The following is a 22,850-nucleotide window of genomic DNA, read 5'->3' as shown; positions in this document are numbered from 1 at the left end:
CGACCTTCAGATTATGAGACTGACGCGCTGCCTACTGCGCTACCGAGGCAGACAGGAGTCCCTGGCAAACGCAACCGGTATCATTAGTTCCCACAAAAAAAAGGTGGAAAAAGTAAGAAAACTGAGCAACAGTCATTTATTACTGCTCCAGACAGTGCACCCCTCATGACCTAATTAAACTCTCATGAGCAAACAAAAATTCTGCACCAAAGTTGCCCCGGGTGAGGATTGAACTCACGACCTTCAGATTATGAGACTGACGCGCTGCCTAGTGCGCTTCCGAGGCAGACAGGGGTCACTGGGAAACGCAACCGGTATCATTAGTTCCCACAAACTATAGGTCGAAAAAGTAAGAAAACCGAGCAACAGTCATTCATTACTGCTCCAGACAGCGCACCCCTCACGACCTAAATAAACTCTCATAAACAAACAAAAAAACTTCAGCGCCTTTGCCCTGGGTGAGGATTGAACTCACGACCTTGAGATTATGAGACTGACGCGCTGCCTACTGCGCTACCGAGGCGGACAGGTGTCACTGGGAAACACAACCAGTATCAATAGTTCCCTCAAGTTAAAGGTCGAAAAAGTAAGAAAACTCAGCAACAGTCATTCATTACTGCTCCAGAGAGCGCACCCCTCAAGACCTAATTAAACTCTCATAAGCAAACAAAAAAACTGCACCGCCTTTGGCCCGGGTGAGGATTGAACTCACGACCTTCAGATTATGAGCCTGACGCGCTGCCTACTGCGCTTCCGAGGCGGACAGGTGTCACTGGAAAACACAACAGGTATCAAAAGTTCCCACAAGTTAAAGATCGAAAAAGTAAGAAAACTCAGCAACAGTCATTCATTACTGCTTCAGACAGCGCACCCCTAACGACCTATTTAAACTCTCATAAGCAAACAAAGAACTGCACCACCTTTGCCCCGGGTGAGGATTGAACTCACGACCTTCAGATTATGAAACTGACGCGCTGCCCACTGCGCTACCGAGGCGGACAGGTGTCATTGGGAAACACAACCAGTATCAATAGTTCCCACAAGTTAAAAATTGAAAAAATAAGAAAATTCAGCAACAGTCATTCATTACTGTTCCAGACAGCGCACCCCTCACGACCTAATTAAACTCTCATAAGCAAACAAAAAAACTGCATCGACATTGGCCCGCCTTAGGATTGAACTCACGACCTTCAGATTATGAGACTGACGCGCTGCCTACTGCACTACCGAGGCGGACAGGTGACACTGGGAAACACAACCGGTATCAATAGTTCCCACAAGTTAAAGGTCGAAAAAGTAAGAAAACTCAGCAGCAGTCATTCATTACTGCTCCAGACAGCGCACCCCTCACGACTTAATTAAACTCTCATAAGCAAACAAAAAACTTCAGCGCCTTTTCCCCGGGTGAGGATTGAACTCACGACCTTGAGATTATGAGACTGACGCGCCGCCTACTGCGCTACCGAGGCGGACAGGGGTCACTGTGAAACGCAACCGGTATCATTAGTTCCCACAAATTAAAGGTCGAAAAAGTAAGAAAACCGAGCAACAGTCATTTATTACTGCTCCAGACAGCGCACCCCTCCCGACCTAATTAAAATCTCATGAGCAAACAAAAAATCTGCACTGCCTTTGCCCCGGGTGAGGATTGAACTCACGACCTTCAGATTATGAGACTGACGCGCCGCCTACTGCACTACTGAGGCGGACTGGTGTCACTGGGAAACACAACCGGTATCAATAGTTCCCACAAGTTAAAGGTCGAAAAAGTAAGAAAACTCAGCAACAGTCATTCATTACTGCTCCAGACAGCGGCCCCTTCACGACCTAATTAAACTCTCAGAAGCAAAGAAACCATATTCACCGCCTTTGCCCTGGGAGAATTGAACTCACGACCTTCAGATTACGAGACTGACGCGCTGCCTACTGCGCTACCAACGCGGACAGGGGTCACTGGGAAACGCAACCGGTATACTTAGTTCCCACAAATTAAAGGTGGAAAAAGTAAGAAAACTGAGCAACAGTCATTTATTACTGCTCCAGACAGTGAACCCCTCACGACCTAATTAAACTCTCATGAGCAAACAAAAAATCTGCAACAAATTTGCCCCGGGTGAGGATTGAACTCACGATCTTCAGATTATGAGACTGACGCGCTGCCTACTTCGCTACCGAGGCGGACAGGGGTCACTGCCAAACGCAACCGGTATCATTAGTTCCCACAAATTAAAGGTCGAAAAAGTAAGAAAACCGAGCAACAGTAATTCATTACTGCTCCACACAGTGCACCCCTCACGACCTAATTAAACTCTCAAAAGCAAACAAAAAATCTGCACCGCCTTTGCCCTGGGTTATGATTGAACTCACGACCTTCAGATTATGAGACTGACGCGCTGCTTAATCGCTACCGAGGCAGACAGGGGTCACTGGGAAATGCAACCGGTATCATTAGTTCCCACAAACTATAGGTCGAAAAAGTAAGAAAACCGAGCAACAGTCATTCATTACTGCTCCAGACAGCGCACCCCTCACGACCCAATAAATCTCTCATAGGAAAACAAAACAATCTGCAACACCTTTGCCCCGGGTGGGGATTGAACTCACGACCTTCAGATTATGAGACAGACGTGCTGCCTTTGCACTACCGAGGCGGACAGGGGTCACTGGGAAACGCAACCGGTATCATTAGTTCCCACAAATTAAAGGTTGAAAAAGTAAGAAAACTCGGCAACAGTCATTCATTACTGCTCCAGACAGCGCACCCTTCTCGACCTAATTAAACTCTCATAAACAAACAAAAAACTTCACCGCCTTTGCCCCGGGTGAGGATTGAACTCACGAGCTTCAGAATAAGAGACTGACGCGCTGCCTACTGCGCTACCGAGGCAGACTGGGGTCACTGGGAAACGCAACCGGTATCATTAGTTCCCACAAATTAAAGGTTGAAAAAATAAGAAAACCGAGCAACTGTCATTCATTACTGCTCCTGACAGCGCACTCCTCACGACCTAATTAAACTGTCATAAGCAAACAAAAAACTGCACCGCCTTTGGCCTGGGTGAGAATTGAACTCACGACCTTCAGATTATGAGACTGACGCGCTGCCTAGTGCGCTTCCGAGGCAGACAGGGGTCACTGGGAAACGCAACCGGTATCATTAGTTCCCACAAACTATAGGTCGAAAAAGTAAGAAAACTGAGCAACAGTCATTCATTACTGCTCCAGACAGCGCAACCCTCACGACCCAATAAATCTCTCATAGGAAAACAAAAAAAAAATCTGCAACACCTTTGCCCCGGGTGGGGATTGAACTCACGACCTTCAGATTATGAGACAGACGTGCTGCTTTTGCACTACCGAGGCGGACAGGGGTCACTGGGAAACGCAACCGGTATCATTATTTCCCACAAATTAAAGGTCGAAAAAGTAAGAAAACCGAGCAACAGTCATTCATTACTGCTCCAGACAGTGCACCCCTCACGACCTAATTAAACTCTCATAAGCAAACAAAAAACTTTACCGCCTTTGCCCCGGGTGTGGATTGAACTCACGACCTTCAGATTATGAGACTGACGCGCTGCATACTGCGCTACCGAGGCGGACAGGTGTCACTGGGAAACACAACCGGTATCAATAGTTCCCACACGTTAAAGGTCGAAAAAGTAAGAAAATTCAGCAACAGTCATTCATTACTGCTCCAAACAGCGCACCCCTCACGACCTAATTAAACTCTCAAAGGCAAACAAAAATTCTGCACCGCCTTTGCCCCGGATGTGGATTGAACTCACGACCTTGAGATTATGAGACTGACGCACCGCCTACTGCGCTACCGAGGCGGACTGGTGTCACTGGGAAACACAACCGGTATCAATAGTTCCCACAAGTTAAAGGTCGAAAAAGTAAGAAAACTCAGCAACAGTCATTCATTACTGCTCCAGACAGCGCACCCTTCACAACCTAATTAAACTCTCATAAGCAAAGAAACCAACTACACCGCCTTTGCCCCGGGTGAGGATGGAACTCACGACCTTCAGATTATGAGACTGACGCGCTGCCTACTGCGCTACCGAGGCGGACAGGGGTCACTGCGAAACGCAACCGGTATCATTAGTTCCCACAAATTAAAGGTCGAAAAAGTAGGAAAAGCGAGCAACAGTCATGCATTACTTCTCCAGACAGTGCACCCCTCACGACCTAATTAAACTCTCATAAGCAAACAAAACATATTCACCGCCTTTGCCCCGGGAGAGGATTGAACTCACGACCTTCAGATTACGAGACTGACGCGCTGCCTACTGCGCTACCGACGCGGACAGGGGTCACTGGGAAACACAACCGGTATCATTAGTTCCCACAAATTAAAGGTTGAAAAAATAAGAAAACCGAACAACTGTCATTCATTACTGCTCAAGACAGTGCACCCCTCACGACCTAATTAAACTCTCATGAGCAAACAAAAAATCTGCAACAAATTTGCCCCGGATGAGGATTGAACTCACGACCTTCAGATTATGAGACTGACGCGCTGCCTACTGCGCTACCGAGGCAAACAGGCGTCACTGGGAAACACAACCGGTATCAATAGTTCTCACATGTTAAAGGTCGAAAAAGTAAGAAAACTCAGCAACAGTCATTCATTACTGCTCAGGACAGCGCACCCCTCACAACCTAATTAAACTGTCATAGGCTAACAAAAAATCTGCACTGCCTTTGGCCTGGGTGATAATTGAACTCACGACCTTCAGATTATGAGACTGACGCGCTGCCTACTGCGATACCGAGGCGGACAGGGATCACTGCGAAACGCAACCGGTATCATTCGTTTCCACAAATTAAAGGTCGAAAAAATAGGAAAACTGGGCAACAGTCATTCATTACTGCTCCAGACAGTGCACCCCTCCCGACCTAATTAAAATCTCATGAGCAAACAAAAAATCTGCACCGCCTTTGCCCCGGGTGAGGATTGAACTCACGACCTTCAGATTATGAGACTGACGCGCTGCCTACTGCGCTACCGAAGCGGACAGGGGTCACTTGAAAACACAACCGGTATCAATAGTTTCCACAAGTTAAAAATTGAAACAGTAAGAAAACCGAGCAACAGTCAATTATTACTGCTCCAGACAGCGCACCCCTCACGACCTAATTAAACTCTCATAAGCAAACAAAAAATGTGTACCGCCTTTACCCTGGGTGTGTATGGAACTCACGACCTTCAGATTATGAGACTGACGCGCTGCCTACTGCGCTTCCGAGGCGGACAGGTGTCTCTGGGAAACACAACCGGCATCAATAGTTCCCACAAATTAAAGGTTGAAAAAATAAGAAAACCGAGCAACTGTCAATTATTACTGCTCCAGACAGCGCACCCCTCACGACCTAATTAAACTCTCATAAGCAAACAAAAAATGTGTACCGCCTTTACCCTGGGTGTGTATTGAACTCACGACCTTCAGATTATGAGACTGACGCGCTGCCTACTGCGCTTCCGAGGCGGACAGGTGTCTCTGGGAAACACAACCGGCATCAATAGTTCCCACAAATTAAAGGTTGAAAAAATAAGAAAACCGAGCAACTGTCATTCATTACTGCTCCTGACAGCGCACTCCTCACGACCTAATTAAACTGTCATAAGCAAACAAAAAACTGCACCGCCTTTGGCCTGGGTGATAATTGAACACACGACCTTCAGATTATGAGACTGACGCGCTGCCTACTGCGCTACCGAGGCTTTTTTTTCTTTATTGCCTGCTTCGCAAACAGTACAAATCAATATAGGAATACAGTGCAGTGGCACGTGTAAAAGTGCTGTCACATCTTCATACTGTGCTACCGAGGCGGACAGGTGTCACTGGGAAACACAACCGGTATCAATAGTTCCCTCAAGCTAAAGGTCGAAAAAGTAAGAAAACTCAGCAACAGTCATTCATTACTGCTCCAGACAGCGCACCCCCCAAACCTAATTAAACTCTCATAAGCAAACAAAAAAACTGCACCGCCTTTGGCCCGGGTAAGGATTGAACTCACGACCTTCAGATTATGAGCCTGACGCGCTGCCTACTGCGCTACCGAGGCGGACAGGTGTCACTGGAAAACACAACAGGTATCAATAGTTCCCACAAGTTAAAGGTCGAAAAAGTAAGAAAACTCAGCAACAGTCATTCATTACTGCTTCAGACAGCGCACCCCTCACGACCTAATTAAACTCTCATAAGCAAACAAAGAACTGCACCACCTTTGCCCCGGGTGAGGATTGAACTCACGACCTTCAGATTATGAAACTGACGCGCTGCCTACTGCGCTACCGAGGCAGACAGGTGTCATTGGGAAACACAACCAGTATCAATAGTTCCCACAAGTTAAAAATTGAAAAAGTAAGAAAACTCAGCAACAGTCATTCATTACTGCTCCAGACAGCGCACCCCTCACGACCTAATTAAACTCTTATAAGCAAACAAATATCTGCACCACCTTTCCCTGGGTGAGAATTGAACTCACGACCTTCAGATTATGAGACTGACGCGCTGCCTACAGCGCTACCGAGGCGGACAGGGGTCACGGGGAAACGCAACCGGTATCATTCGTTTCCACAAATAAAGGTCGAAAAAATAAGAAGACTGGGCAACAGTCATTCATTACTGCTCCAGACAGTGCACCCCTCACGACCTAATTAAACCCTCATAAGCAAACAAAACATCTGCACCGCCTCTGCCCCGGGTGAGGATTGAACTCACGACCTTCAGATTATGAGACTGACGCGCTGCCTACTGGGCTACCGAGGCGGACAGGGGTGACTGGCAAACGCAACCGGTATCATTCGTTTTCACAAATTAAAGGTCGAAAAAATAAGAAAATTCAGCAACAGTCATTCATTACTGTTCCAGACAGCGCACCCCTCACGACCTAATTAAACTCTCATAAGCAAACAAAAAAACTGCATCGACATTGGCCCGCCTTAGGATTGAACTCACGACCTTCAGATTATGAGACTGACGCGCTGCCTACTGCACTACCGAGGCGGACAGGTGACACTGGGAAGCACAACCGGCATCAATAGTTCCCACAAGTTAAAGGTCGAAAAAGTAAGAAAACTCAGCAGCAGTCATTCATTACTGCTCCAGACAGCGCACCCCTCACGACATAATTAAACTCTCATAAGCAAACAAAAAACTTCAGCGCCTTTGCCCCGGGTGAGGATTGAACTCACGACCTTGAGATTATGAGACTGACGCGCCGCCTACTGCGCTACCGAGGCGGACTGGTGTCACTGGGAAACACAACCGGTATCAATAGTTCCCACAAGTTAAAGGTCGAAAAAGTAAGAAAACTCAGCAACAGTCATTCATTACTGCTCCAGACAGCGGCCCCTTCACGACCTAATTAAACTCTCAGAAGCAAAGAAACCATATTCACCGCCTTTGCCCCGGGAGAGGATTGAACTCACGATCTTCAGATTACGAGACTGACGCGCTGCCTACTGCGCTACCGACGCGGACAGGGGTCACTGGGAAACGCAACCGGTATCATTAGTTCCCACAAATTAAAGGTGGAAAAAGTAAGAAAACTGAGCAACAGTCATAATTTACTGCTCCAGACAGTGCACCCCTCACGACCTAATTAAACTTTCATGAGCAAACAAAAAATCTGCAACAAATTTGCCCCGGGTGAGGATTGAACTCACGACCTTCAGATTATGAGACTGACGCGCTGCCTACTGCGCTACCGAGGCGAACAGGTGTCACTGGGAAACACAACCGGTATCAATCGTTCCCACATGTTAAAGGTCGAAAAAGTAAGAAAACTCAGCAACAGTCATTCATTACTGCTCAGGACAGCGCACCCCTCACGACCTAATTAAACTCTCATAGGCGAACAAAAAATCTGCACCGCCATTGGCCCGGGTGTGGATTGAACTCACGATCTTCAGATTATGAGACTGAAGCGCCGCCTACTGCGCTACCGAGGCGGACTGGTGTCACTGGGAAACACAACCGGTATCAATAGTTCCCACAAGTTAAAGGTCGAAAAAGTAAGAAAACTCAGCAACAGTCATTCATTACTGCACCAGACAGCGCACCCTTCACGACCTAATTAAACTCTCATAAGCAAACAAAACAACTACACCGCCTTTGCCCCGGGTGAGGATGGAACTCACGACCTTCAGATTATGAGACTGACGCGCTGCCTACTCCGCTACCGAGGCGGACAGGGGTCACTGCGAAACGCAACCGGTATGATTAGTTCCCACAAATTAAAGGTGGAAAAAGTAAGAAAACTGAGCAACAGTCATTTATTACTGCTCCAGACAGTGCACCCCTCACGACCTAATTAAACTCTCATGAGCAAACAAAAAATCTGCAACAAATTTGCCCCGGGTGAGGATTGAACTCACGACCTTCAGATTATGAGACTGACGCGCTGCCTACTGCGCTACCGAGGCGAACAGGTGTCACTGGGAAACACAACAGGTATCAATCGTTCCCACATGTTAAAGTTCGAAAAAGTAAGAAAACTCAGCAACAGTCATTCATTACTGCTCAGGACAGCGCACCCTTCACGACCTAATTAAACTCTCATAAGCAAACAAAACAACTACACCGCCTTTGCCCCGGGTGAGGATGGAACTCACGACCTTCAAATTATGAGACTGACGCGCTGCCTACTGCGCTACCGAGGCGGACAGGGGTCACTGCGAAACGCAACCGGTATCATTAGTTCCCACAAATTAAAGGTCAAAAAAGTAAGAAAACCGAGCAACAGAAATTCATTACTGCTCCACACAGTGCACCCCTCACGACCTAACTAAACTCTCATAAGCAAACAAAAAATCTGCACCGCCTTTGCCCCTGTGAGGATTGAACTCACGACCTTCAGATCATGAGACTGACGCGCTGCCTACTGCGCTACCGAGGCAGACAGGAGTCCCTGACAAACGCAACCGGTATCATTAGTTCCCACAAACAAAAAGGTGGAAAAGTAAGAAAACTGAGCAACAGTCATTTATTACTGCTCTAGACAGTGCACCCCTTATGACCTAATTAAACTCTCATGAGCAAACAAAAAATCTGCACCAAAGTTGCCCCGGGTGAGGATTGAACTCACGACCTTCAGATTATGAGACTGACGCGCTGCCTAGTGCGCTTCCGAGGCAGACAGGGGTCACTGGGAAACGCAACCGGTATCATTAGTTCCCACAAACTATAGGTCGAAAAAGTAAGAAAACCGAGCAACAGTCATTCATTACTGCTCCAGACAGCGCACCCCTCACGACCCAATAAATCTCTCATAGGAAAACAAAAAAATCTGCAACACCTTTGCCCCGGGTGGGGATTGAACTCAAGACCTTCAGATTATGAGACAGACGTGCTGCCTTTGCACTACCGAGGCGGACAGGGGTCACTGGGAAACACAACCGGTATCATTAGTTCCTACAAATTAAAGGTCGAAAAAGTAAGAAAACTAAGCAACAGTCATTCATTACTGCTCCAGACAGCGCACCCTTCACGACATAATTAAACTCTCATAAACAAACAAAAAAACTTCACCGCCTTTGCCCCGGGTGAGGATTGAACTCACGACCTTCAGAATATGAGACTGACGCGCTGCCTACTGCGCTACCGAGGCAGACTGGGGTCACTGGGAAACGCAACCGGTATCATTAGTTCCCACAAATTAAAGGTTGAAAAAATAAGAAAACCGAGCAACTGTCATTCATTACTGCTCCTGACAGCGCACTCCTCACGACCTAATTAAACTGTCATAAGCAAACAAAAAACTGCACCGCCTTTGGCCTGGGTGAGAATTGAACTCACGACCTTCAGATTATGAGACTGACGCGCTGCCTACTGCGCTACCGAGGCGGACAGGTGTCACTGGGAAACACAACCGGTATCAATAGTTCCCTCAAGTTAAAGGTCGAAAAAGTAAGAAAACTCAGCAACAGTCATTCATTACTGCTCCAGACAGCGCACCCTTCACAACCTAATTAAACTCTCATAAGCAAAGAAACCAACTACACCGCCTTTGCCCCGGGTGAGGATGGAACTCACGACCTTCAGATTATGAGACTGACGCGCTGCCTACTGCGCTACCGAGGCGGACAGGGGTCACTGCGAAACGCAACCGGTATCATTAGTTCCCACAAATTAAAGGTCGAAAAAGTAGGAAAAGCGAGCAACAGTCATGCATTACTTCTCCAGACAGTGCACCCCTCACGACCTAATTAAACTCTCATAAGCAAACAAAACATATTCACCGCCTTTGCCCCGGGAGAGGATTGAACTCACGACCTTCAGATTACGAGACTGACGCGCTGCCTACTGCGCTACCGACGCGGACAGGGGTCACTGGGAAACACAACCGGTATCATTAGTTCCCACAAATTAAAGGTTGAAAAAATAAGAAAACCGAACAACTGTCATTCATTACTGCTCAAGACAGTGCACCCCTCACGACCTAATTAAACTCTCATGAGCAAACAAAAAATCTGCAACAAATTTGCCCCGGGTGAGGATTGAACTCACGACCTTCAGATTATGAGACTGACGCGCTGCCTACTGCGCTACCGAGGCAAACAGGCGTCACTGGGAAACACAACCGGTATCAATAGTTCTCACATGTTAAAGGTCGAAAAAGTAAGAAAACTCAGCAACAGTCATTCATTACTGCTCAGGACAGCGCACCCCTCACAACCTAATTAAACTGTCATAGGCTAACAAAAAATCTGCACTGCCTTTGGCCTGGGTGATAATTGAACTCACGACCTTCAGATTATGAGACTGACGCGCTGCCTACTGCGATACCGAGGCGGACAGGGATCACTGCGAAACGCAACCGGTATCATTCGTTTCCACAAATTAAAGGTCGAAAAAATAGGAAAACTGGGCAACAGTCATTCATTACTGCTCCAGACAGTGCACCCCTCCCGACCTAATTAAAATCTCATGAGCAAACAAAAAATCTGCACCGCCTTTGCCCCGGGTGAGGATTGAACTCACGACCTTCAGATTATGAGACTGACGCGCTGCCTACTGCGCTACCGAAGCGGACAGGGGTCACTTGAAAACACAACCGGTATCAATAGTTTCCACAAGTTAAAAATTGAAACAGTAAGAAAACCGAGCAACAGTCAATTATTACTGCTCCAGACAGCGCACCCCTCACGACCTAATTAAACTCTCATAAGCAAACAAAAAATGTGTACCGCCTTTACCCTGGGTGTGTATGGAACTCACGACCTTCAGATTATGAGACTGACGCGCTGCCTACTGCGCTTCCGAGGCGGACAGGTGTCTCTGGGAAACACAACCGGCATCAATAGTTCCCACAAATTAAAGGTTGAAAAAATAAGAAAACCGAGCAACTGTCAATTATTACTGCTCCAGACAGCGCACCCCTCACGACCTAATTAAACTCTCATAAGCAAACAAAAAATGTGTACCGCCTTTACCCTGGGTGTGTATTGAACTCACGACCTTCAGATTATGAGACTGACGCGCTGCCTACTGCGCTTCCGAGGCGGACAGGTGTCTCTGGGAAACACAACCGGCATCAATAGTTCCCACAAATTAAAGGTTGAAAAAATAAGAAAACCGAGCAACTGTCATTCATTACTGCTCCTGACAGCGCACTCCTCACGACCTAATTAAACTGTCATAAGCAAACAAAAAACTGCACCGCCTTTGGCCTGGGTGATAATTGAACACACGACCTTCAGATTATGAGACTGACGCGCTGCCTACTGCGCTACCGAGGCTTTTTTTTCTTTATTGCCTGCTTCGCAAACAGTACAAATCAATATAGGAATACAGTGCAGTGGCACGTGTAAAAGTGCTGTCACATCTTCATACTGTGCTACCGAGGCGGACAGGTGTCACTGGGAAACACAACCGGTATCAATAGTTCCCTCAAGCTAAAGGTCGAAAAAGTAAGAAAACTCAGCAACAGTCATTCATTACTGCTCCAGACAGCGCACCCCCCAAACCTAATTAAACTCTCATAAGCAAACAAAAAAACTGCACCGCCTTTGGCCCGGGTAAGGATTGAACTCACGACCTTCAGATTATGAGCCTGACGCGCTGCCTACTGCGCTACCGAGGCGGACAGGTGTCACTGGAAAACACAACAGGTATCAATAGTTCCCACAAGTTAAAGGTCGAAAAAGTAAGAAAACTCAGCAACAGTCATTCATTACTGCTTCAGACAGCGCACCCCTCACGACCTAATTAAACTCTCATAAGCAAACAAAGAACTGCACCACCTTTGCCCCGGGTGAGGATTGAACTCACGACCTTCAGATTATGAAACTGACGCGCTGCCTACTGCGCTACCGAGGCAGACAGGTGTCATTGGGAAACACAACCAGTATCAATAGTTCCCACAAGTTAAAAATTGAAAAAGTAAGAAAACTCAGCAACAGTCATTCATTACTGCTCCAGACAGCGCACCCCTCACGACCTAATTAAACTCTTATAAGCAAACAAATATCTGCACCACCTTTCCCTGGGTGAGAATTGAACTCACGACCTTCAGATTATGAGACTGACGCGCTGCCTACAGCGCTACCGAGGCGGACAGGGGTCACGGGGAAACGCAACCGGTATCATTCGTTTCCACAAATAAAGGTCGAAAAAATAAGAAGACTGGGCAACAGTCATTCATTACTGCTCCAGACAGTGCACCCCTCACGACCTAATTAAACCCTCATAAGCAAACAAAACATCTGCACCGCCTCTGCCCCGGGTGAGGATTGAACTCACGACCTTCAGATTATGAGACTGACGCGCTGCCTACTGGGCTACCGAGGCGGACAGGGGTGACTGGCAAACGCAACCGGTATCATTCGTTTTCACAAATTAAAGGTCGAAAAAATAAGAAAATTCAGCAACAGTCATTCATTACTGTTCCAGACAGCGCACCCCTCACGACCTAATTAAACTCTCATAAGCAAACAAAAAAACTGCATCGACATTGGCCCGCCTTAGGATTGAACTCACGACCTTCAGATTATGAGACTGACGCGCTGCCTACTGCACTACCGAGGCGGACAGGTGACACTGGGAAGCACAACCGGCATCAATAGTTCCCACAAGTTAAAGGTCGAAAAAGTAAGAAAACTCAGCAGCAGTCATTCATTACTGCTCCAGACAGCGCACCCCTCACGACATAATTAAACTCTCATAAGCAAACAAAAAACTTCAGCGCCTTTGCCCCGGGTGAGGATTGAACTCACGACCTTGAGATTATGAGACTGACGCGCCGCCTACTGCGCTACCGAGGCGGACTGGTGTCACTGGGAAACACAACCGGTATCAATAGTTCCCACAAGTTAAAGGTCGAAAAAGTAAGAAAACTCAGCAACAGTCATTCATTACTGCTCCAGACAGCGGCCCCTTCACGACCTAATTAAACTCTCAGAAGCAAAGAAACCATATTCACCGCCTTTGCCCCGGGAGAGGATTGAACTCACGATCTTCAGATTACGAGACTGACGCGCTGCCTACTGCGCTACCGACGCGGACAGGGGTCACTGGGAAACGCAACCGGTATCATTAGTTCCCACAAATTAAAGGTGGAAAAAGTAAGAAAACTGAGCAACAGTCATAATTTACTGCTCCAGACAGTGCACCCCTCACGACCTAATTAAACTTTCATGAGCAAACAAAAAATCTGCAACAAATTTGCCCCGGGGGAGGATTGAACTCACGACCTTCAGATTATGAGACTGACGCGCTGCCTACTGCGCTACCGAGGCGAACAGGTGTCACTGGGAAACACAACCGGTATCAATCGTTCCCACATGTTAAAGGTCGAAAAAGTAAGAAAACTCAGCAACAGTCATTCATTACTGCTCAGGACAGCGCACCCCTCACGACCTAATTAAACTCTCATAGGCGAACAAAAAATCTGCACCGCCATTGGCCCGGGTGTGGATTGAACTCACGATCTTCAGATTATGAGACTGAAGCGCCGCCTACTGCGCTACCGAGGCGGACTGGTGTCACTGGGAAACACAACCGGTATCAATAGTTCCCACAAGTTAAAGGTCGAAAAAGTAAGAAAACTCAGCAACAGTCATTCATTACTGCACCAGACAGCGCACCCTTCACGACCTAATTAAACTCTCATAAGCAAACAAAACAACTACACCGCCTTTGCCCCGGGTGAGGATGGAACTCACGACCTTCAGATTATGAGACTGACGCGCTGCCTACTCCGCTACCGAGGCGGACAGGGGTCACTGCGAAACGCAACCGGTATGATTAGTTCCCACAAATTAAAGGTGGAAAAAGTAAGAAAACTGAGCAACAGTCATTTATTACTGCTCCAGACAGTGCACCCCTCACGACCTAATTAAACTCTCATGAGCAAACAAAAAATCTGCAACAAATTTGCCCCGGGTGAGGATTGAACTCACGACCTTCAGATTATGAGACTGACGCGCTGCCTACTGCGCTACCGAGGCGAACAGGTGTCACTGGGAAACACAACCGGTATCAATCGTTCCCACATGTTAAAGGTCGAAAAAGTAAGAAAACTCAGCAACAGTCATTCATTACTGCTCAGGACAGCGCACCCTTCACGACCTAATTAAACTCTCATAAGCAAACAAAACAACTACACCGCCTTTGCCCCGGGTGAGGATGGAACTCACGACCTTCAAATTATGAGACTGACGCGCTGCCTACTGCGCTACCGAGGCGGACAGGGGTCACTGCGAAACGCAACCGGTATCATTAGTTCCCACAAATTAAAGGTCAAAAAAGTAAGAAAACCGAGCAACAGAAATTCATTACTGCTCCACACAGTGCACCCCTCACGACCTAACTAAACTCTCATAAGCAAACAAAAAATCTGCACCGCCTTTGCCCCTGTGAGGATTGAACTCACGACCTTCAGATCATGAGACTGACGCGCTGCCTACTGCGCTACCGAGGCAGACAGGAGTCCCTGACAAACGCAACCGGTATCATTAGTTCCCACAAACAAAAAGGTGGAAAAGTAAGAAAACTGAGCAACAGTCATTTATTACTGCTCTAGACAGTGCACCCCTTATGACCTAATTAAACTCTCATGAGCAAACAAAAAATCTGCACCAAAGTTGCCCCGGGTGAGGATTGAACTCACGACCTTCAGATTATGAGACTGACGCGCTGCCTAGTGCGCTTCCGAGGCAGACAGGGGTCACTGGGAAACGCAACCGGTATCATTAGTTCCCACAAACTATAGGTCGAAAAAGTAAGAAAACCGAGCAACAGTCATTCATTACTGCTCCAGACAGCGCACCCCTCACGACCCAATAAATCTCTCATAGGAAAACAAAAAAATCTGCAACACCTTTGCCCCGGGTGGGGATTGAACTCACGACCTTCAGATTATGAGACAGACGTGCTGCCTTTGCACTACCGAGGCGGACAGGGGTCACTGGGAAACACAACCGGTATCATTAGTTCCTACAAATTAAAGGTCGAAAAAGTAAGAAAACTAAGCAACAGTCATTCATTACTGCTCCAGACAGCGCACCCTTCACGACATAATTAAACTCTCATAAACAAACAAAAAAACTTCACCGCCTTTGCCCCGGGTGAGGATTGAACTCACGACCTTCAGAATATGAGACTGACGCGCTGCCTACTGCGCTACCGAGGCAGACTGGGGTCACTGGGAAACGCAACCGGTATCATTAGTTCCCACAAATTAAAGGTTGAAAAAATAAGAAAACCGAGCAACTGTCATTCATTACTGCTCCTGACAGCGCACTCCTCACGACCTAATTAAACTGTCATAAGCAAACAAAAAACTGCACCGCCTTTGGCCTGGGTGAGAATTGAACTCACGACCTTCAGATTATGAGACTGACGCGCTGCCTACTGCGCTACCGAGGCGGACAGGTGTCACTGGGAAACACAACCGGTATCAATAGTTCCCTCAAGTTAAAGGTCGAAAAAGTAAGAAAACTCAGCAACAGTCATTCATTACTGCTCCAGACAGCGCACCCCTCACGACCTAATTAAACTCTTATAAGCAAACAAATATCTGCACCACCTTTCCCCGGGTGAGAATTGAACTCACGACCTTCAGATTATGAGACTGACGCGCTGCCTACTGCGCTACCGAGGCGGACAGGGGTCACGGGGAAACGCAACCGGTATCATTCGTTTCCACAAATAAAGGTCGAAAAAATAAGAGGACTGGGCAACAGTCATTCATTACTGCTCCAGACAGTGCACCCCTCACGACCTAATTAAACCCTCATAAGCAAACAAAACATCTGCACCGCCTCTGCCCCGGGTGAGGATTGAACTCACGACCTTCAGATTATGAGACTGACGCGCTGCCTACTGGGCTACCGAGGCGGACAGGGGTGACTGGCAAACGCAACCGGTATCATTCGTTTCCACAAATAAAAGGTCGAAAAAATAAGAAAATTCAGCAACAGTCATTCATTACTGTTCCAGACAGCGCACCCCTCACGACCTAATTAAACTCTCATAAGCAAACAAAAAAACTGCATCAACATTGGCCCGCCTTAGGATTGAACTCACGACCTTCAGATTATGAGACTGACGCGCTGCCTACTGCACTACCGAGGCGGACAGGTGACACTGGGAAGCACAACCGGCATCAATAGTTCCCACAAGTTAAAGGTCGAAAAAGTAAGAAAACTCAGCAGCAGTCATTCATTACTGCTCCAGACAGCGCACCCCTCACGACTTAATTAAACTCTCATAAGCAAACAAAAAACTTCAGCGCCTTTGCCTTGGGTGAGGATTGAACTCACGACCTTGAGATTATGAGACTGACACGCCGCCTACTGCGCTACCGAGGCGGACAGGGGTCACTGCGAAACTCAACCGGTATCATTAGTTCCCACAAATTAAAGGTCGAAAAAGTAAGAAAACCGAGCAAATGTAATTCATTACTGCTCCACACAGTGCACCTCTCACGACCTAAATAAACTCTCATAAGCAAACAAAAAATCTGCACCGCCTTTGCCCCTGTGAGGATTGAACTCACGACCTTCAGATTACTAGACTGACGCGCTGCCTACTGCGCTACCGAGGCAGACAGGAGTCCCTGGCAAACGCAACCGGTATCATTAGTTCCCACAAAAAAAAGGTGGAAAAAGTAAGAAAACTGAGCAACAGTCATTTATTACTGCTCCAGACAGTGCACCCCTCATGACCTAATTAAACTCTCATGAGCAAACAAAAATTCTGCACCAAAGTTGCCCCGGGTGAGGATTGAACTCACGACCTTCAGATTATGAGACTGACGCGCTGCCTAGTGCGCTTCCGAGGCAGACAGGGGTCACTGGGAAACGCAACCGGTATCATTAGTTCCCACAAACTATAGGTCGAAAAAGTAAGAAAACCGAGCAACAGTCATTCATTACTGCTCCAGACAGCGCACCCCTCACGACCTAAATAAACTCTCATAAACAAACAAAAAAACTTCACCGCCTTTGCCCCGGGTGAGGATTGAACTCACGAGCTTCAAAATATGAGACTGACGCGCTGCCTACTGCGCTACCGAGGCGGACAGGTGTCACTGGGAAACACAACCAGTATCAATAGTTCCCTCAAGTTAAAGGTCGAAAAAGTAAGAAAACTCAGCAACAGTCATTCATTACTGCTCCAGAGAGCGCACCCCTCAAGACCTAATTAAACTCTCATAAGCAAACAAAAAAACTGCACCGCCTTTGGCCCGGGTGAGGATTGAACTCACGACCTTCAGATTATGAGCCTGACGCGCTGCCTACTGCGCTTCCGAGGCGGACAGGTGTCACTGGAAAACACAACAGGTATCAAAAGTTTCCACAAGTTAAAGATCAAAAAGTAAGAAAACTCAGCAACAGTCATTCATTACTGCTTCAGACAGCGCACCCCTAACGACCTATTTAAACTCTCATAAGCAAACAAAGAACTGCACCACCTTTGCCCCGGGTGAGGATTGAACTCACGACCTTCAGATTATGAAACTGACGCGCTCCCACTGCGCTACCGAGGCGGACAGGTGTCATTGGGAAACACAACCAGTATCAATAGTTCCCACAAGTTAAAAATTGAAAAAGTAAGAAAACTCAGCAACAGTCATTTATTACTGCTCCAGACAGCGCACCCCTCACGACCTAATTAAACTCTTATAAGCAAACAAAACATCTGCACCGCCTTTGCCCCGGGTGAGGATTGAACTCACGACCTTCAGATTATGAGACTGACGTGCTGCCTACTGGGCTACCGAGGCGGACAGGGGTGACTGGCAAACGCAACCGGTATCATTCGTTTCCACAAATTAAAGGTCGAAAAAATAAGAAAATTCAGCAACAGTCATTCATTACTGTTCCAGACAGCGCACCCCTCACGACCTTATTAAACTCTCATAAGCAAACAAAAAAACTGCATCGACATTGGCCCGCCTTAGGATTGAACTCACGACCTTCAGATTATGAGACTGACGCGCTGCCTACTGCACTACCGAGGCGGACAGGTGACACTGGGAAACACAACCGGTATCAATAGTTCCCACAAGTTAAAGGTCGAAAAAGTAAGAAAACTCAGCAGCAGTCATTCATTACTGCTCCAGACAGCGCACCCCTCACGACATAATTAAACTCTCAGAAGCAAAGAAACCATATTCACCGCCTTTGCCCCGGGAGAGGATTGAACTCACGATCTTCAGATTACGAGACTGACGCGCTGCCTACTGCGCTACCGACGCGGACAGGTGTCACTGGGAAACACAACCGGTATCAATAGTTCCCACAAGTTAAAGGTCGAAAAAGTAAGAAAACTCAGCAACAGTCATTCATTACTGCTCCAGACAGCGCACCCCTCACGACCTTATTAAACTCTCATAAGCAAACAAAAAAACTGCATCGACATTGGCCCGCCTTAGGATTGAACTCACGACCTTCAGATTATGAGACTGACGCGCTGCCTACTGCACTACCGAGGCGGACAGGTGACACTGGGAAACACAACCGGTATCAATAGTTCCCACAAGTTAAAGGTCGAAAAAGTAAGAAAACTCAGCAGCAGTCATTCATTACTGCTCCAGACAGCGCACCCCTCACGACATAATTAAACTCTCAGAAGCAAAGAAACCATATTCACCGCCTTTGCCCCGGGTGAGGATTGAACTCACGACCTTGAGATTATGAGACTGACGCGCCGCCTACTGCGCTACCGAGGCGGACTGGTGTCACTGGGAAACACAACCGGTATCAATAGTTCCCACAAGTTAAAGGTCGAAAAAGTAAGAAAACTCAGCAACAGTCATTCATTACTGCTCCAGACAGCGGCCCCTTCACGACCTAATTAAACTCTCAGAAGCAAAGAAACCATATTCACCGCCTTTGCCCCGGGAGAGGATTGAACTCACGATCTTCAGATTACGAGACTGACGCGCTGCCTACTGCGCTACCGACGCGGACAGGGGTCACTGGGAAACGCAACCGGTATCATTAGTTCCCACAAATTAAAGGTGGAAAAAGTAAGAAAACTGAGCAACAGTCATAATTTACTGCTCCAGACAGTGCACGCCTCACGACCTAATTAAACTCTCATGAGCAAACAAAAAATCTGCAACAAATTTGCCCCGGGTGAGGATTGAACTCACGACCTTCAGATTATGAGACTGACGCGCTGCCTACTGCGCTACCGAGGCGAACAGGTGTCACTGGGAAACACAACCGGTATCAATCGTTCCCACATGTTAAAGGTCGAAAAAGTAAGAAAACTCAGCAACAGTCATTCATTACTGCTCAGGACAGCGCACCCCTCACGACCTAATTAAACTCTCATAGGCAAACAAAAAATCTGCACCGCCATTGCCCCGGGTGTGGATTGAACTCACGATCTTCAGATTATGAGACTGAAGCGCCGCCTACTGCGCTACCGAGGCGGACTGGTGTCACTGGGAAACACAACCGGTATCAATAGTTCCCACAAGTTAAAGGTCGAAAAAGTAAGAAAACTCAGCAACAGTCATTCATTACTGCACCAGACAGCGCACCCTTCACGACCTAATTAAACTCTCATAAGCAAACAAAACAACTACACCGCCTTTGCCCCGGGTGAGGATTGAACTCACGACCTTCAGATTATGAGCCTGACGCGCTGCCTACTGCGCTTCCGAGGCGGACAGGTGTCACTGGAAAACACAACAGGTATCAAAAGTTTCCACAAGTTAAAGATCAAAAAGTAAGAAAACTCAGCAACAGTCACTCATTACTGCTTCAGACAGCGCACCCCTAACGACCTATTTAAACTCTCATAAGCAAACAAAGAACTGCACCACCTTTGCCCCGGGTGAGGATTGAACTCACGACCTTCAGATTATGAAACTGACGCGCTGCCCACTGCGCTACCGAGGCGGACAGGTGTCATTGGGAAACACAACCAGTATCAATAGTTCCCACAAGTTAAAAATTGAAAAAGTAAGAAAACTCAGCAACAGTCATTTATTACTGCTCCAGACAGCGCACCCCTCACGACCTAATTAAACTCTTATAAGCAAACAAAACATCTTCACCGCCTTTGCCCCGGGTGAGGATTGAACTCACGACCTTCAGATTATGAGACTGACGTGCTGCCTACTGGGCTACCGAGGCGGACAGGGGTGACTGGCAAACGCAACCGGTATCATTCGTTTCCACAAATTAAAGGTCGAAAAAATAAGAAAATTCAGCAACAGTCATTCATTACTGTTCCAGACAGCGCACCCCTCACGACCTTATTAAACTCTCATAAGCAAACAAAAAAACTGCATCGACATTGGCCTGCCGTAGGATTGAACTCACGACCTTCAGATTATGAGACTGACGCGCTGCCTACTGGGCTACCGAGGCGGACAGGGGTGACTGGCAAACGCAACCGGTATCATTCGTTTCCACAAATTAAAGGTTATCAAGAAAGAAAAAGAAATCAAGAAAGAAAAAAGAAATTACTTAAATCAACAATTTCATGCAGACAACTGCAAAGGGAGTGCAGAACTGTGGAGGAAACTTAACGCTTTGCTTCACAGGACACCGATCTCTCCTGGGGTTACTGAAATAAATATAGATGGTCGAGCGGTTACAGATTTAGAACTCGCAGAAAGATTTAATCATTTTCTCACAAACGTTGCACAGCCGACGCAAACAGCACAGACAGCTATAACTGACGCAATGACAAGACAGACAAAGAACATCTTTCTTCGACCAACCGATGAACAAGAAATAGTTTCAATTTTTTCCACGCTAAAACAGAGCAGCGCTCGTGACATAGATGGAATTCAGATTTCCCCGATCAAACATGCAATCAATATCATAGCTCCCGTGCTCTCTCACATTTATAACTTGTCCCTATCAACAGGCTGTTTCCCAAAACAAATGCAAACGTCCGTTGTCAGCGTGTTATATAAGAAAGGAGACAAGAATGATCTTACGAACTATCGGCCAATTTCTATATTACCCATATTCTCGAAAGGCTTGGAGAAAATTATTTTTAAAAGACTTATGAATTTTTGTATGAAGTTTAACATAATATCCCAATCTCAACATGGTTTTATGAAGGGCAGGTCGACGGAGACTGCTTTACTAGCTCAGAAAGAAATAATCCTTAAATCGTTTGAGAGTAAAGAACTTTGCATTGGTGTTTTCATAGATTTTTCTAAGGCTTTCGACCGTCTCTGTCATCATACTTTATTTGAAAAATTAGAAGTATATGGTGTTCGCGGCATTCCACTTTCCCTCTTGAAATCTTACTTCAAGTACCGCTCACAATGTGTAAAAATTAAGGATTCGTTTTCTTCTCTCCAGGCAATAACCACAGGGGTTCCGCAAGGTAGCATTCTAGGACCGCTGCTTTTTAACCTATACATAAATGACATTGTCAAGGTCAGTGACAAAGCTAAATACATAATATACGCGGATGACACCAGCATTTTCTTTACAGGTAATGACATGACTGCCATGACCACACTTATAAACACTACGCTAGAAAGCTTAAACACATGGAGTGAACGAAATTCATTACTTATTATAGCAACAAAGACAAAAGCTGTAGTTTTTCATTCGCGGAGACTGATTTCCTTAGACAATAGATTACGTATAGGTAGCGCGGCTGTTGAAATCGTAGAAACCGTTAAAACATTAGGAGTACTTTTTAATTGCACAATGTCGTGGGATCCTCAGATTAATAATCTAATTACCAACCTATCAAAATGTGTGGGCATACTTGCACGAATGCGTTATTTTCTTCCAGTTTCTGTTAAACTAACACTTTATAACAGCTTGTTTTTGTCGCATGTAAATTATTGTCTTTTGGTATGGGCAAGTACGACAGCAACCAACATAAATAAAATATACAGATTACAAAAGAAAGCGATCAGGTTTATAGCAAATGTTGACTACTATGCACACACAGATGAACTGTTTCGGCGTTATAATATTGTCCCAATTCACAAACTTTACGAGTATTCTCTAGCAATAAGATATAAGCAATCTCTTTTTCATAACAATCGTGCCTTCCTAGATATTTTTGAACTGGAAACGCATGCTAATCCGTACCCTACTCGTCACCAACAACATTGGAACCTTCCATTCTGTAGAACAAATTTTGGGCGACAAATGTTATGTTTTAGTGTTCCTTTGTTATTAAATAAATTGCTGGAGGCGAAAATATTCCTTGAGAAATGCAGTGCACGTGACATTAGGGAAGTGCTTTTATCGTGAAAATTGAGAAAATGGTGGTCCAGGCATTCATGGAACTCTCTATATATGTATGTGTGTATGTATATATATGTGCGTATATATGTATATGTGTGTATGTATGTGTATATATATGTGTCTGTATATGCATCTCCAT

General features: G+C 46.4%; 26 non-coding genes across 26 annotated transcripts; all 26 read right to left on the bottom strand.

Moving 5' to 3' along the window:
• Positions 1-923: 923 nt before the first annotated feature.
• Positions 924-996, bottom strand: TRNAM-CAU (transfer RNA methionine (anticodon CAU)). Its single transcript has one exon. It is a non-coding gene; the product is annotated as a tRNA-Met (tRNA).
• A 1,818-nt stretch (positions 997-2,814) lies between these two features.
• TRNAK-CUU (transfer RNA lysine (anticodon CUU)) lies at positions 2,815-2,887 on the bottom strand. Its single transcript has one exon. It is a non-coding gene; the product is annotated as a tRNA-Lys (tRNA).
• A 1,113-nt stretch (positions 2,888-4,000) lies between these two features.
• On the bottom strand, positions 4,001-4,073 carry TRNAM-CAU (transfer RNA methionine (anticodon CAU)). The gene has a single exon. It is a non-coding gene; the product is annotated as a tRNA-Met (tRNA).
• Positions 4,074-4,474: 401 nt separating this feature from the next.
• TRNAM-CAU (transfer RNA methionine (anticodon CAU)) lies at positions 4,475-4,547 on the bottom strand. Its single transcript has one exon. It is a non-coding gene; the product is annotated as a tRNA-Met (tRNA).
• A 401-nt stretch (positions 4,548-4,948) lies between these two features.
• Positions 4,949-5,021, bottom strand: TRNAM-CAU (transfer RNA methionine (anticodon CAU)). Its single transcript has one exon. It is a non-coding gene; the product is annotated as a tRNA-Met (tRNA).
• Positions 5,022-6,238: 1,217 nt separating this feature from the next.
• TRNAM-CAU (transfer RNA methionine (anticodon CAU)) lies at positions 6,239-6,311 on the bottom strand. The gene has a single exon. It is a non-coding gene; the product is annotated as a tRNA-Met (tRNA).
• A 398-nt stretch (positions 6,312-6,709) lies between these two features.
• TRNAM-CAU (transfer RNA methionine (anticodon CAU)) lies at positions 6,710-6,782 on the bottom strand. The gene has a single exon. It is a non-coding gene; the product is annotated as a tRNA-Met (tRNA).
• An 874-nt stretch (positions 6,783-7,656) lies between these two features.
• On the bottom strand, positions 7,657-7,729 carry TRNAM-CAU (transfer RNA methionine (anticodon CAU)). Its single transcript has one exon. It is a non-coding gene; the product is annotated as a tRNA-Met (tRNA).
• A 638-nt stretch (positions 7,730-8,367) lies between these two features.
• TRNAM-CAU (transfer RNA methionine (anticodon CAU)) lies at positions 8,368-8,440 on the bottom strand. Its single transcript has one exon. It is a non-coding gene; the product is annotated as a tRNA-Met (tRNA).
• Positions 8,441-8,604: 164 nt separating this feature from the next.
• On the bottom strand, positions 8,605-8,677 carry TRNAM-CAU (transfer RNA methionine (anticodon CAU)). The gene has a single exon. It is a non-coding gene; the product is annotated as a tRNA-Met (tRNA).
• Positions 8,678-9,551: 874 nt separating this feature from the next.
• Positions 9,552-9,624, bottom strand: TRNAM-CAU (transfer RNA methionine (anticodon CAU)). The gene has a single exon. It is a non-coding gene; the product is annotated as a tRNA-Met (tRNA).
• Positions 9,625-10,024: 400 nt separating this feature from the next.
• TRNAM-CAU (transfer RNA methionine (anticodon CAU)) lies at positions 10,025-10,097 on the bottom strand. The gene has a single exon. It is a non-coding gene; the product is annotated as a tRNA-Met (tRNA).
• Positions 10,098-10,498: 401 nt separating this feature from the next.
• Positions 10,499-10,571, bottom strand: TRNAM-CAU (transfer RNA methionine (anticodon CAU)). Its single transcript has one exon. It is a non-coding gene; the product is annotated as a tRNA-Met (tRNA).
• A 401-nt stretch (positions 10,572-10,972) lies between these two features.
• Positions 10,973-11,045, bottom strand: TRNAM-CAU (transfer RNA methionine (anticodon CAU)). Its single transcript has one exon. It is a non-coding gene; the product is annotated as a tRNA-Met (tRNA).
• Positions 11,046-12,262: 1,217 nt separating this feature from the next.
• TRNAM-CAU (transfer RNA methionine (anticodon CAU)) lies at positions 12,263-12,335 on the bottom strand. Its single transcript has one exon. It is a non-coding gene; the product is annotated as a tRNA-Met (tRNA).
• Positions 12,336-12,733: 398 nt separating this feature from the next.
• On the bottom strand, positions 12,734-12,806 carry TRNAM-CAU (transfer RNA methionine (anticodon CAU)). Its single transcript has one exon. It is a non-coding gene; the product is annotated as a tRNA-Met (tRNA).
• Positions 12,807-13,680: 874 nt separating this feature from the next.
• TRNAM-CAU (transfer RNA methionine (anticodon CAU)) lies at positions 13,681-13,753 on the bottom strand. The gene has a single exon. It is a non-coding gene; the product is annotated as a tRNA-Met (tRNA).
• Positions 13,754-14,391: 638 nt separating this feature from the next.
• Positions 14,392-14,464, bottom strand: TRNAM-CAU (transfer RNA methionine (anticodon CAU)). Its single transcript has one exon. It is a non-coding gene; the product is annotated as a tRNA-Met (tRNA).
• Positions 14,465-14,628: 164 nt separating this feature from the next.
• On the bottom strand, positions 14,629-14,701 carry TRNAM-CAU (transfer RNA methionine (anticodon CAU)). Its single transcript has one exon. It is a non-coding gene; the product is annotated as a tRNA-Met (tRNA).
• An 874-nt stretch (positions 14,702-15,575) lies between these two features.
• Positions 15,576-15,648, bottom strand: TRNAM-CAU (transfer RNA methionine (anticodon CAU)). The gene has a single exon. It is a non-coding gene; the product is annotated as a tRNA-Met (tRNA).
• Positions 15,649-16,046: 398 nt separating this feature from the next.
• Positions 16,047-16,119, bottom strand: TRNAM-CAU (transfer RNA methionine (anticodon CAU)). Its single transcript has one exon. It is a non-coding gene; the product is annotated as a tRNA-Met (tRNA).
• Positions 16,120-16,282: 163 nt separating this feature from the next.
• TRNAM-CAU (transfer RNA methionine (anticodon CAU)) lies at positions 16,283-16,355 on the bottom strand. Its single transcript has one exon. It is a non-coding gene; the product is annotated as a tRNA-Met (tRNA).
• A 1,582-nt stretch (positions 16,356-17,937) lies between these two features.
• TRNAM-CAU (transfer RNA methionine (anticodon CAU)) lies at positions 17,938-18,009 on the bottom strand. The gene has a single exon. It is a non-coding gene; the product is annotated as a tRNA-Met (tRNA).
• A 1,586-nt stretch (positions 18,010-19,595) lies between these two features.
• On the bottom strand, positions 19,596-19,668 carry TRNAM-CAU (transfer RNA methionine (anticodon CAU)). The gene has a single exon. It is a non-coding gene; the product is annotated as a tRNA-Met (tRNA).
• A 401-nt stretch (positions 19,669-20,069) lies between these two features.
• Positions 20,070-20,142, bottom strand: TRNAM-CAU (transfer RNA methionine (anticodon CAU)). The gene has a single exon. It is a non-coding gene; the product is annotated as a tRNA-Met (tRNA).
• Positions 20,143-20,304: 162 nt separating this feature from the next.
• Positions 20,305-20,377, bottom strand: TRNAM-CAU (transfer RNA methionine (anticodon CAU)). The gene has a single exon. It is a non-coding gene; the product is annotated as a tRNA-Met (tRNA).
• Positions 20,378-22,850: the final 2,473 nt, after the last annotated feature.

The sequence above is a fragment of the Rhipicephalus microplus genome, chromosome 3 (assembly GCF_043290135.1).
Source record: "Rhipicephalus microplus isolate Deutch F79 chromosome 3, USDA_Rmic, whole genome shotgun sequence".
NCBI lineage: Eukaryota > Metazoa > Arthropoda > Arachnida > Ixodida > Ixodidae > Rhipicephalus > Rhipicephalus microplus.
This window is presented reverse-complemented; position numbering and strand designations above follow the sequence as displayed.